Source organism: Asparagus officinalis, chromosome 2, assembly GCF_001876935.1.
Source record: "Asparagus officinalis chromosome 2, Aspof.V1, whole genome shotgun sequence".
Taxonomy (NCBI): Eukaryota; Viridiplantae; Streptophyta; class Magnoliopsida; order Asparagales; family Asparagaceae; genus Asparagus; species Asparagus officinalis.
This window is the reverse complement of record NC_033795.1, coordinates 39,238,063-39,250,073: the sequence shown is the minus strand read 5'-3', so window position 1 is coordinate 39,250,073 and position 12,011 is coordinate 39,238,063.

The window sequence follows — 12,011 nt, the reverse complement described above, 5'->3', positions numbered from 1 at the left end:
CTCCTTCGCGGGGATCGAGGTTTTAGGAAATTCACGGTTCTAGTATACCCTCGTTTGGCTCCTTCGCGGGTCATTCGGGAAGAACCGACATCCTCCTTCGCGAGGATCGAGGTTTCAGGAAATTCGTGGTTCCGGTATACCCTCGTTTGGCCCCTTCGCGGGTCATTCGGGAAGAACCGACATCCTCCTTCGCCGGGATCGATGTTTCAGACTTGTTTTGCTTGGCCAATTCAAGTCTTCTGGCGTATTGGGGCGATTTTGTGTTGTCTTATACTGTGTAGGTCGGGATATGTAACCACGTCACTCACGTGATGATGCATGTCGCCCTTCCAGAGTAAGACACTCAAAATCGTCTCGCCAATCGCCCCGCGGATGATCTTATCTCGCTCCTTTGTGAGATGATTTAATCCTTGTATAATTCATGGATAATTTTCTGACTCTATCCTTGTTTTGTTGCAGTTGAATTCCCTGCGGACAGTCTTCCATCTCATGCTATTACTGGTTGTAGTGGGGAGGTTTTCTCTTCTGTTACCATCAGGCAGGCTATTGGTCCGCTTCCTCAGTTTGATAGAGATCGTTCCGATGAATCCTGCCGTTTGATACGAGATGGGGGACGTCATTCCTTACGCCAGCTGATCACGGATGCCCCTTTTACCGCGGACTCTATTTCTACTCAGGCTTTAAATAAGCCTAGTTTTTTGTTCGGAGATCACATTGAGGATACGGCTAGGTTGATTCTTACTGATGAGCATTGGCTAAATAATGATGAAGGAGCTCTCCTTTATATTCCTTCCATTCCTCGTCAGCATTCTTTCACTCATTTGGAGGGGCAGGCCGTAGAGCGATGGATGTCCTGGAATCTTACAGATGATGCTGACCGGGTTCATTGTGGATATATCTCCCACCATAAGACTCCTGGTTCTGATTGGTATAATTATATTCGCGGTCTTCGACCAGGGATTCTGGGTCTTGATATCGTACCCCCAGACGAGGTATCAGCAGCTGCTCCTACTGTGAGGAACCGCTTGGCTAAGCTCGGGAGGAAGTTACCTCCACCGGATTTCAGATGTTTTGGTTGGGTTTACTCACAACCCAAGGGGTGGTGGACCCGTATAACTAGTTACGTATTGGAACGTTGGGAGGGTGATCTGAGAAGCAGCGGGTTGTATGCGCCCATTCGAGCTACTATGTATGGATTCCCAGTCAGCTGTCGCCATTTTCTAGCATTATTGGAAACATATGTCCCTGATAGTAACACCTTCCTGACTTGCGGTGGAGAGTTAGGGTTGGCTTTACATGAGATGCACCAAGTTTCTGGCCTTCCGATAGGGGATGTTTCGTATCAGGAGTACTTTCCCTCGAATCTGCAATTGGAGTGGCTGAAGAAGGACACTCCCGATGTGTACGATACTCTTTGGGATCTCACATGCCATTATCATACCTCTCTAATCAAGGTTGCCACTCAAGCGAAGAGGAAGAGACAGATCAGCTTGAAGCAGTTTGCTGTTTATTTATTCCAGCATTTGGAGGGTGGACCCAGCGAGGCTATTCGTGAGTTAGACATTTTGACGCCTTCTGCCATTAATGAGTTGATGGAAAAGGCCGAGACTTGTTCTTATACTACTGCCGGTGTTGAGGGGACTTTTCCTGCAGGGACCAAGTTTCGGACGTTCCTTTGTCATGCGCAGAAGTCTATTCAGCCCAAGACTCTGTTAGCAGGCTATCTGGCTATTTGGCTGAAGAAGTGCGTCGTTCCATATCAGTTTTCTGACGCTTTACCTCTCGAGGTGCTCTTCCCTGCCGTTCAATTAGCTTACGGGAGGGAACTTTCTCTGCTTCCGGCGATGGTTGCCGGTATCCATTGTGGACTTAGATATTTGGTCAATGGTCATGACTGATACGACTACGGTCTCCAGCTCTGCAAGCTTGGCTAACGGTGGTGTCTTTCCTCCAGCACCGAGAGGCATTACATATTTACCTATAGAGATTGATATACCCTCAACGACCATCTCTGCTGTTATCTCAGAGCCTGTTGTGACTAGATTGACAGAACCAGCCGTAGGACTTCAGCCTGTGGGGACCTCTACTGGTACTGGTAGCTTGCAATTTGCTTTTAAATTCTCTTATCATGTTCGATAATCTCTTACCTTTCCATATTATTGCTTGTAGGATCTTGATCATCTCTATATGAGCGTGTCCGCGCCCTTTTGGCCGATACCGATCCCAACAAAGACATTTTTCGCACGGATCTCGGCCTTTTCACCGTCTTTTTTAACGGCATGATCGAGAAACTTCTTCATCGAGGATATTGTTCCCTTTCTCGCTACATGACGATGATCAGAGAAGAAGGGTATCCAGAGTTGGACGATTCCTTCACCGCCGATTTTACTGTTCTGGAGTCTGAGATCCGAGAGTTGGAGGAATTGAAGGCTAATGGAGCTTCTTCCTTCGTGTCCTCTCAGATGGAGCATAGGCTGGCACAGTGGCGCGACCGGAATTGAAGGCTAATGGAGCTTCTTCCTTCGTGTCCTCCCAGTTGGAGCATAGGTTGACATAGTGGCGTGATTTGAGATCTTCCATTAGTAGTGAGCTTCAGTCACATGAGAATTCTGTTGCGCAGCTGATGGCTACTCTGGCGAGGAAGGATACAGATAGAGCCGAGTTATTCAGCTCTTTGGATTCCAACCGCAAGGAAGTGGATAGGTTGAAGAAGGCCTTGAAGCACGCCGAGGAGTCCGGTGCTATCATTGCAGAAGAACTGGCTGGATTAGAGAGTTCTCGTGGACAGGCACTCGAGAGGCTAGGATCTACACAGGAGAGATTGATGAAGCTGAAGAATGAAGCCGTGAAGATCTTGAGCAGTTCTGAAGAATCTGTCCGAGCTGATCTGCAGGCAGAACTTGAGCAGAGTTATGCAGATAGGCTTTCTAGTTTAGAATCTCATGTTCTTAACCGCCAACTGCCTTCGGGCTAATGAGCTTTTTATTGTATGCTTTGACTTGATCTATTAGTAGAGACTCAGTATTTGACTCCATTATGATATTTCTTTATGAACCCAGCGGTCATAAAACTTACAGGATTTTTGGCAAATCCTCAGCCATCAACGGGTTTGATATGCCTTTATCGATTACCGTTTGAATCGGGCTAGCATGCGGATTGTTTTAGTCCGTTCTGCATGTAACGTTGTGCTAAGAGAATTATTTCTCTTAGACTTAATGCTATGACTTTGAATACATAGGCTTAACCATTTCTTATAGGGAAAAGGTACCCAACATCGCGTATTAGACGACGACTTATCCCTTCTTAGGCTTCGGGATAAAATTCCCCAGATGAGGCTCTGGTGTCTTTTTCAATTGGTGAAAGACTAAACCGGCAATGTGTATTAGACATAGACTTTGGGATTTTTGGCAAACCCCCAGCCTTCAACGGGTTTGACGTGCCTTTACCGATTACCGTTTGAATCGGGCTAGCATGTGAATTATTAAAACCCGTTTCACATGTAACGTTGTGCTAAGAGAATTGCTTCTCTTAGACTTAATGCTATAATTTTGAATACATAGACTTCGCCATTTCTTACGGGAATATGGCATCCGGCAACGCGTGTTAGGCGTTGACTCATCCCTACTTAGGATTCGGGATAAAAGTCCCCAAAATTATATTCTGGTGTCTTTTTCAATCGGTGAAAGACTAAACCGGCAACGCGTGTTAGGCGTAGGCTTATCTCTATTTAGGAGTTGAGATAAAATTCCCCATGCATAAAGTGCACGGATTGGAAGTTGGGAATTGTGTCTTTTCTCAGAGTAAAGACGGACTGGAAAAATGGAAGAGGAAGAATTTTATATTCTATCTCCCGGCACTGAAGAGGAAGAATTTTATATTCTATCTCCAGTTGAATTTCGACCCTAACTTTTATAGGTTTGGTGGAAAAAGGAACAAATGCAGACTTTCGTTTATCGAAAAGGGATGACTCGGTCTTAGTCCTAACTATCTGTAGGTTTGACTAAGTGAGATTGGGAACAATCCTAACTTTTATAGGTTTGATTGTTCGAATTGAAAGTGGACCTCTCGTTCATGGAAGGAATCAAGAGGAGAATTTGGCTTTGGCCCTAACTTTTATAGGTTTGACCTGAAAGCAAAGTGAGTGGAATACAGGTAGTAACAGAAAAGCTGGTTTGTACTAGCCACTCGAAGGAGGACTTCAATGCTAAGTGATTAGGACCTAACATGTTGAGTCTGAGAACTGCCAATGACTGGCGGATAGAAATTTTGGTGGATCCACCGTCAATTAATTTGATCAGTGGAGGATTTTGCGAGGAAAGATTAATCTGTTAAAAGGATTAAATCTCGTCTCAACAAATAACTCATGAGAGTTAGTGAATTTGGTAAAAGGAAACCTTCTGACATTTAAGGTTTAAATGTAGACGTCTTATTTATCACTTTTACAGTGATTGGGTTATCCCTAAGAATACCATACGTGGTATTCTTCCGGGAACTTCCCGATAAATTGGTTATCCTGAAAGTACTAAGGGTAGTATTTTTTCAGGAACTTGCCATTTATCGGCATCATAAGCCGGTCACCGTCCTTGGTGACCAGGCGATACGCGCCACTCGAGTAGACCGTTTCTACTACGAACGGTCCTTTCCATTTGGGGTTCAAATTTTCCTTTCTTCTTGGAGTTAAGGATCATAGGCCGTCTTTCAGCTAGGACCAAATCTCCTTCTTTAAAACTCCGTTGTCGAACCTTCTTGTCGAAAGCTCGGGAAATTCTGGCTTGGTAGAACTCAATATGCTGTTGAGCTTCTAAGCGCTTTTTGTCGAGCATCTCGAGTTCTTCGAGACGTTTCTGATGTTATTCTTCGGTTGTCATCTGGGTTGCGAGAGCAATCTGAAGAGATGGAATTTGTATTTCTAATGGAAGAACGGTTTCACATCCGTATACCAATGAATACGGGGTCGCTCCCGTCGGTGTACGTACCGTGGTACGATAGGCCCAAAGAGCCGCGCCAAGCTTGTCATCCCAATCTCGTTTATTAGTTTTCACGAGTTTTGACAAGAGCTTTATGATTGATTTATTGAAGGCTTCAGCCAATCCATTTGCTGTGGGATTGTAAGCCGTCGACGAAATGTCCTGAATTTTGAACTTCTCGCAAAACCTGATGAAGGCGTTGCTGACGAATTGAGGACTGTTATCATGTATGATTCGTCTTGGGACACCATGCCGGTAGATGATATGGTATTTGATGAATGCAATGACGTTACTCGTTTTAACTTCTCTGAGCGGAATCGCTTCATCCCATTTGGAGAAGTAGTCGGTAATTGCTAGGATAAATCGGTCACCTTTGACTGATGGGGGATTTATAGGACCAACAATATCCATTCCCCAGGTCTCAAACGGCCATGATGTAACTGAAGGATGCAGATGCTCCGGAGATTGGTGCATATAATTCACATGTATTTGACACGCATGACACTTTCGGGCATACGCGACTGCATCACTCATCATAAAAGGCCAAAAATATCTCATTCTTCTGATGCGGTCATAAAGCTTAGGGCCGGGTTGGTGCACGCCACACTCCCCTTCGTGTGCCTCTTTAAGGACTTCTTAAGCTTCTTTAGCAGATAAGCAACGTGATAGCAATCCATCGTACCTCCTGTGGTATAGCGTTCGATTCTCCGTATTATAGTAGAATCTCGGTGCTCTTCATCGGATTGAATCTCTTTCTTTCACATCTTCTGATAAGATTCCATGCAAGACGTAATCGATGATAGGGAAACGCCAATCTCGGGGTTCGAACTCGACTTGGGTTGAATATACCTCTTGAACATCCTCTTCCTTGTCATCTTCATCGTAGATCGGCACTAAGAGTTGGTGAGTACTTACTGTAACAAACTGTTCTATTTTAGGAGGCTGTTCTAGAGATACGACTAATGCTGCTAAAGCATCTGCGTAAGCGTTCTGTAATCACGGAATGTGTTCGATGAAGAGTCCTTCGAACGATTCTGCCATCTCTACAGCCATCTTATGATATGGTATTAAATCCTGACTTCGGACCTCATACTCCCCTTGAACCTGCTTAACTATTAGTTGAGAATCGTCGAAAGCTTCGAGATACTCGACCCCCAGCTCTTTAGCGAAATTGAGTCCTATGAGTAGCGCGTTATACTCGGCGACATTATTTGAGCATGGCTCGGTCAACGAGTAGGCTCGAGGCATCACATGTTTTCCTGAGGAAACTAAGATGACTCCAACTCCAGAAGAAATCTTAGAATATCCAAGAGCACTTGCTACATTAGCTGCTCGAGAAGCGCCATCGAAGTACAAACGCCATACTTGTTGATGCGAAGTTGCATTGACTTCGTGGGTTTCATCTGGAAGATCGTCATATATCTCGGCAGTATCCGTAGTTGGGTTAGCTGCCAGGAGGTCACAAATGGTCTGTCCTTTTACCGACTTCTATTGTTTAAAGTGCAGGTCATATTGGGATAGGAGCAAGGCCCATTTTGCCAATCGCCAATTCATGAAAGCCGGCTGTGTCATGAACACTAAGACTGGGTTAACTTTGGAGATAACATAAATAGTCTGTCCAACCAGGTAATGTCGCATCTTCTGAATTGCGAACACCAAGGCGAGGCATTCCCTTTCAATCATGGGATACCGGGATTCGGCACCTACCAAGGTCCAACTTAGATAATACACTGCTTGCTCATGACCGTTATCGTCATCTTGTGCAAGTAATGCACTTAATGAGTGGCTCGTCGCCTTGACATAAATCAAAAACGGTTTGCCTGATTTCGGTGCAACGAGTACAGGAGGTATTGAGAGATATTCTTTAATACTCTCGAATGCCTTTTGACAAGCGTCGTCCCATACGAACGATACGCCCTTCTTTGTGAGTTTGGAGAATGGTTGACATTTTCCTGAGAGGTTCGAGATGAACCGACGGATATAAGCCAACCGCCCTTACAATCCTCTGAGCTCTTTAAGGTTTCTCGGAGGTTGTAACTCATTAATTGCCTTTACTTTATCAGGATCGATGTGAATACCTTTGGTGGTGACGACGAATCCAAGGAATTTACCACTGGACATTCCGAGGAAAGACTTGGTAGGATTCATTTTCAATTGATGGGTTCGCATCAGATCGAACATCGTCTTTAAGTCTTAATGTGATCATTCTTGTTACGACTTTTTACGACTAGATCGTCCACGTAACATTCGACAGTTTTCCGGAGATGCTCCTGAAAAATCTTCGACATGGCTCTCTGATATGTGGCCCCTGCATTCTTTAGGCCGAATGACATGACCGTGTAGCAGAAAACGCCGAGGGGTGTTCTAAACGCGGTATGTTTTTCATCATCTGGATGCATCTTTATCTGATTAAAACCAAAAAACCCATCCATGAAAGACATCCTCTCGAACCCGCACGTATTATCGATGATGACATCTGTGATAGGAAGGGGGAAATCATCTTTTGGGCAGGCAGCGTTAAGGTCTCTAAAGTCGATACAAACCCTGATTTTCCCATTCTTCTTAAGAACCGGGACAATATTAACAAGCCATTCGGGATGTTGCTCTTCCCTAACAAAGCCCGAATTAATTAGCTTTTTTAACTTCGAACTCGATTGCCTCCATCATCTGCGGACGAAACCGTCTTTGTTGTTGTTTGATAGGTTTGACATCCGGCTTAATATTAAGACGATGAACTGCTACATTTGGATCGAGCCCTGACATATCTTCATAATTCCAGGCGAACACATCGATGTATTCCCTGATAAGAGAGATTCACTCCTCTTTCTCGTCGGGCGGGAGGCTGTCACTAATGAATATCGGCTTCGGATTATCCTCGTTTCCCATATTCACTTGGACCACTTGATCCTCGGTAGGAGGTTCTCTTTGTTCAAACCTATCACCGTACTGCATGTTTAGGTGATGAACCCAAGGATCTTCCTAAGTCGGCATCTGATCGTCTTCCTCTATTGTCGCAGGGTCGACCGTAGCCATGTTCGACATTAGCTTTTCGAACATTTCACCAATACTAGTGTCGGAATCCCAAGCTGAAGAATCAGAAGAATATCCGTTTTTAGCTTTGTTAGCGATTTGATCAATGACTCGCCAGCAACACTCGTCGTCAGATGAGGAGACATAACCTAAACCTCTTTTATGGCGATAATAATCATCGGGTTTTCCTTTTGGTACATAGGCCATTCGAGGCGGAACTCGCGGACCTCGACCAAAGCAAAGACCTTCTCCGAGCGTGAAATCATATCCATATTTCTCTATTAGATCGCGCGCTTTTACGTTATACCTAAATAGATGAGGGTCAGGTTTATCATCATCATCTTTCTCTTCCAAGAAATGGTCTGGTATCGGAGATTCTCTTCCTTTACCGTAGACGACTTCCTTTCCACCCCCTGTCTTCGCGGGGATGACAAGTGTTGTTCCGCATGTATCCTGTACCTGCTTTTTTGAAGTCAGGGTTATCATATAGCTCTTTAGTGACATTATCAAGACACATCGAGTACTCTAAATCATCGTTTATTGATAGTTCTTCGGCAAGTTGCCAGTTACAACTACTTTCCGATGAGTCTTCATCGTCAAGATTGATTACAATGGGTACAATGTTATTAAGTACAAAACCACCATCATAATCAAACCCAGCTTCGGTATCAGCTCCATCTCCGCTGTTCGTTCCTTGGGCCGATGGTTCAGTATCGGATTCGGCACCGTATAGAAGGGAATCGGTAAAATAGTTCTCCAATCCCTTAAACGGTTGCTTATCCGCGATCACCGTCTTGACTTCATTATTAGTGTCCACATACTTGAGGCACTGATGAAGAGTTGACGGGACTATAAGATTACCGTGGATCCAGGGTCGACCCAACAGTAAGTTATAGGATGTTTCCGCATCAATCACGTAACAGGTGACTTCTGACTTCAAATCCCCGATCTGGCATTTTACTCGAATCTTTCCCAACGGTCTGGACCCACTTGTGTTGAATCCGTAGATCATAGTGCCCGTGGAAGCTAGCTTACTAGCCGGTATTTCGAGATTATACATCAATCGGAGTGGCATGATGCTGACAACGGAACCCGGATCGACTTGGATCCGGTTGACCACGCTAGAGCCAATGTGCCCGGTGAAGTACAAGGGCCGGTCATGCTTCGAGTTCTTCGTCTACATGTCTTCTTTGGTAAAAGAAATGCAGGGAAAATGGTGCGCCGTGAGATTGCAGTGTTGAACCGACGGCTCTGGTTCTTCAGGAGATGGCTTGATTCTAGTCAGAAAAACTTCAGAATTGCTCAAAGCTTCTTATAATGCTTCCCTAGTGTCTTTTGAGAGACGCAACAATTCATACAACGTTATTCTAGCCGGTATATTAGCTAGTTGCGCCATGATATCGAAGCGATGCGGAGTACTCGAGCTCCCCGGTTTATCTCTTCCAATCGGTAGATTGAACCGAGACTGCTTCGGGTTTTGGACTTCCTGGTGTAGAGGTTCTTTCCCTTTTTGCTTTTGTTGGGCTTTCTCCGTAACTACGGGTGCAGGGGGAGTTGCGATCACCCCCATTTCCGCCAATGTCCTAGAGGAAACAACTTTAGTCACCCCCTGTTCGGCTAACTTCTCTGAAGCATCCGGGTACTTGAAGTGATATTCGTTCCCGCTCCGGGTTACAAAGGCCTCCTATTCATCTTCGGAAAGCGAAAAGGCTGGAATTCTATCGTCATCTTTCCCCGGAATAGCAGAAGCTCCATAACAAGACTTACCTTTTCCTTTTGACCTTTTCTTGGAAGAGGCTCCAGTCCATTGTTCATCTCCAATCAAATCTGGATGAACCCAAAGAATCTCACCATTCGGGGCTGTGTGTGGCACAAGTCCTTTCTGGCGCTGTTTGTGAGGATCATCGTTCACGGTCTTCACTGCTGCATTTATTACCGGCTCATGCTGGAACCAGTTTAAGGGAACAGAACCGAAGCTAATCGATACTGCATTCGTTCCCACTTTCTTCTCCTTAGGTTGCTTCATAGTGATGACCCCGACATCGATTAGAGCTTGGATCTTATCCTTAAGGGCGTAGCATGCCTTGGTAGGATGGTGCACCGCTCTATGAAATACGTAGTATTTTAGATCATTAACTCTTTTAGCATCTTCCTGATCCTGGACCGGAGGCAATTTGATCTTGTTGTTCTCTATAAGGTATTTGAAAATGCCAGGAACTTCATCCTCTTTGAACGAGTAAACCTTCGGGAATTTTGGTTCCGAAGTTTTCTGTTTCTGAGGCTGTTGTTGCCACCTTAATTGTTGAGGCGCCTTCTGTTGTTGTTGCGGTTGTGCTTGTACTTCGAACGTTTGGTTCGCGTCCACCGCATTCGCTTGTGCCTTTCCTTTACCTTTAGGAACAAAGTTCTGTTATGGAGCATTATTTTCCACTTGACCTCTTTCAGTCTTCTTCATTTTAAGGAATCTTTCGGCTCGTTCTCCTCTCACCTTCAAGTCCTTCCAGGTCTTTGGTGGTGTCATTCCCATAGCTTCGAGGATGTCCAATGAAAGATTATTGTGACAAGTCTCGAGGATGAAGTCTTCACTGACCGGATCCCTGCAGTTCATCGCTTTGTTTCGGAATCTCTTGATGAAGTTTTCAATCGTCTTACCATTTTTTTGTTTCTCGTCAAATAGTGCACCAATGGAAATTTTTGTATCGTCGTCGAAGAAGTTCGTTAGAAACATGTCCTCCATGTCATCCCAACTGCTGATACTCCCTGGCTTGAGACAGCGATACCAATCGAAGGCCGCTCCTCGAAGAGTGCCGACGAATGACCGCACCATTAAAGGTTCATTCTCGGAGATTATTCCTAAGTGAGACTTAAAATATATTAAGTGCTGGGTAGGGGAACCCTTTCCATCTAACGGCGTGAAATTGATCAAATTGAATTTTGCCGGGTATGGAATTGATTCACACTCCCTTGGGTATGGACATGGTATTCCGGACCTCTTCACTTCTTGAGCACTCATTAATGCGTTGATTTTGTTCTCCAAATCCCTCATTTTCTTATCCTCACTCGTATCTGTCTTCGAGTGGTTTCGGGGAGAAGTGATGTGGTCCTCCTTCGTATTGTTATCATCCGAGGGGCCACTTCCTTATTGTTGTTAACGGGAGGGGTGTTCATGTTGGCATTATTCTCCACTTCCCGTTCATTATCATCTTGGTTCGGATTATTGCGACGACTAGACTCTCCTTGATGAGTTGTTAGTGCCGCGATTTGCTGGTCGTGCATTTCTCTCATCTGCTGCATGGCCAATTCCATTTCAAATTTGAAACTGTCTTTTTGCTTAGTCAGGGCATCCTCAAGTATTTTAGCCATCTGTTCGGCGCTAATCATAAGTAAACTGTCTTTTTGCTTAGTCAGGGCATCCTCAAGTATTTTAGCCATCTGTTCGGCGCTAATCATAAGTGACTCGTAAGGCTGTCCTGCACTTGATGCGGTGTCATCGGAAGCCATCGCTGAGCATGCATCTGAGCAAGCATCCGAGCAAACATCCGAAGTTTCATCATCTGAAGGGAGTCCCTTCTGCATTCTCTGGTAATCCTTTCGTCTATTGGTCCCCGATCGCAATCGAGTAATACGTTAGGATACCTCAGTAAACTGATCCGAACTAAAGTGTCGCGTTGACTTCCCTCTCCCGGTCATATTGACGGAGACTTCTGGAAATTCATCCTCCTGAAGAGTAGGTTTCCTTCTACGGAAGTGTCTTGGTCTGGCCTCGGATGTTCTGGTGGAGATTCTCTCAAACACAGAAACTCTTCGTGGGGCCTTAGAACAGCAGCATTCTGATAGTACTGCCTTGATTATGTTGGCACACGGACAACGAGAATCCGTGTCTCGAACGTTTCTTTTTCGAGACTTATTTGTACCCCCGGCCCTATAGTACAACTCGTCAGTTTGATAACTAGAGCAACCCATAGAGTGTTGGCACGACTTCCCAGGTATAACATCATCATCATCAGACAAATG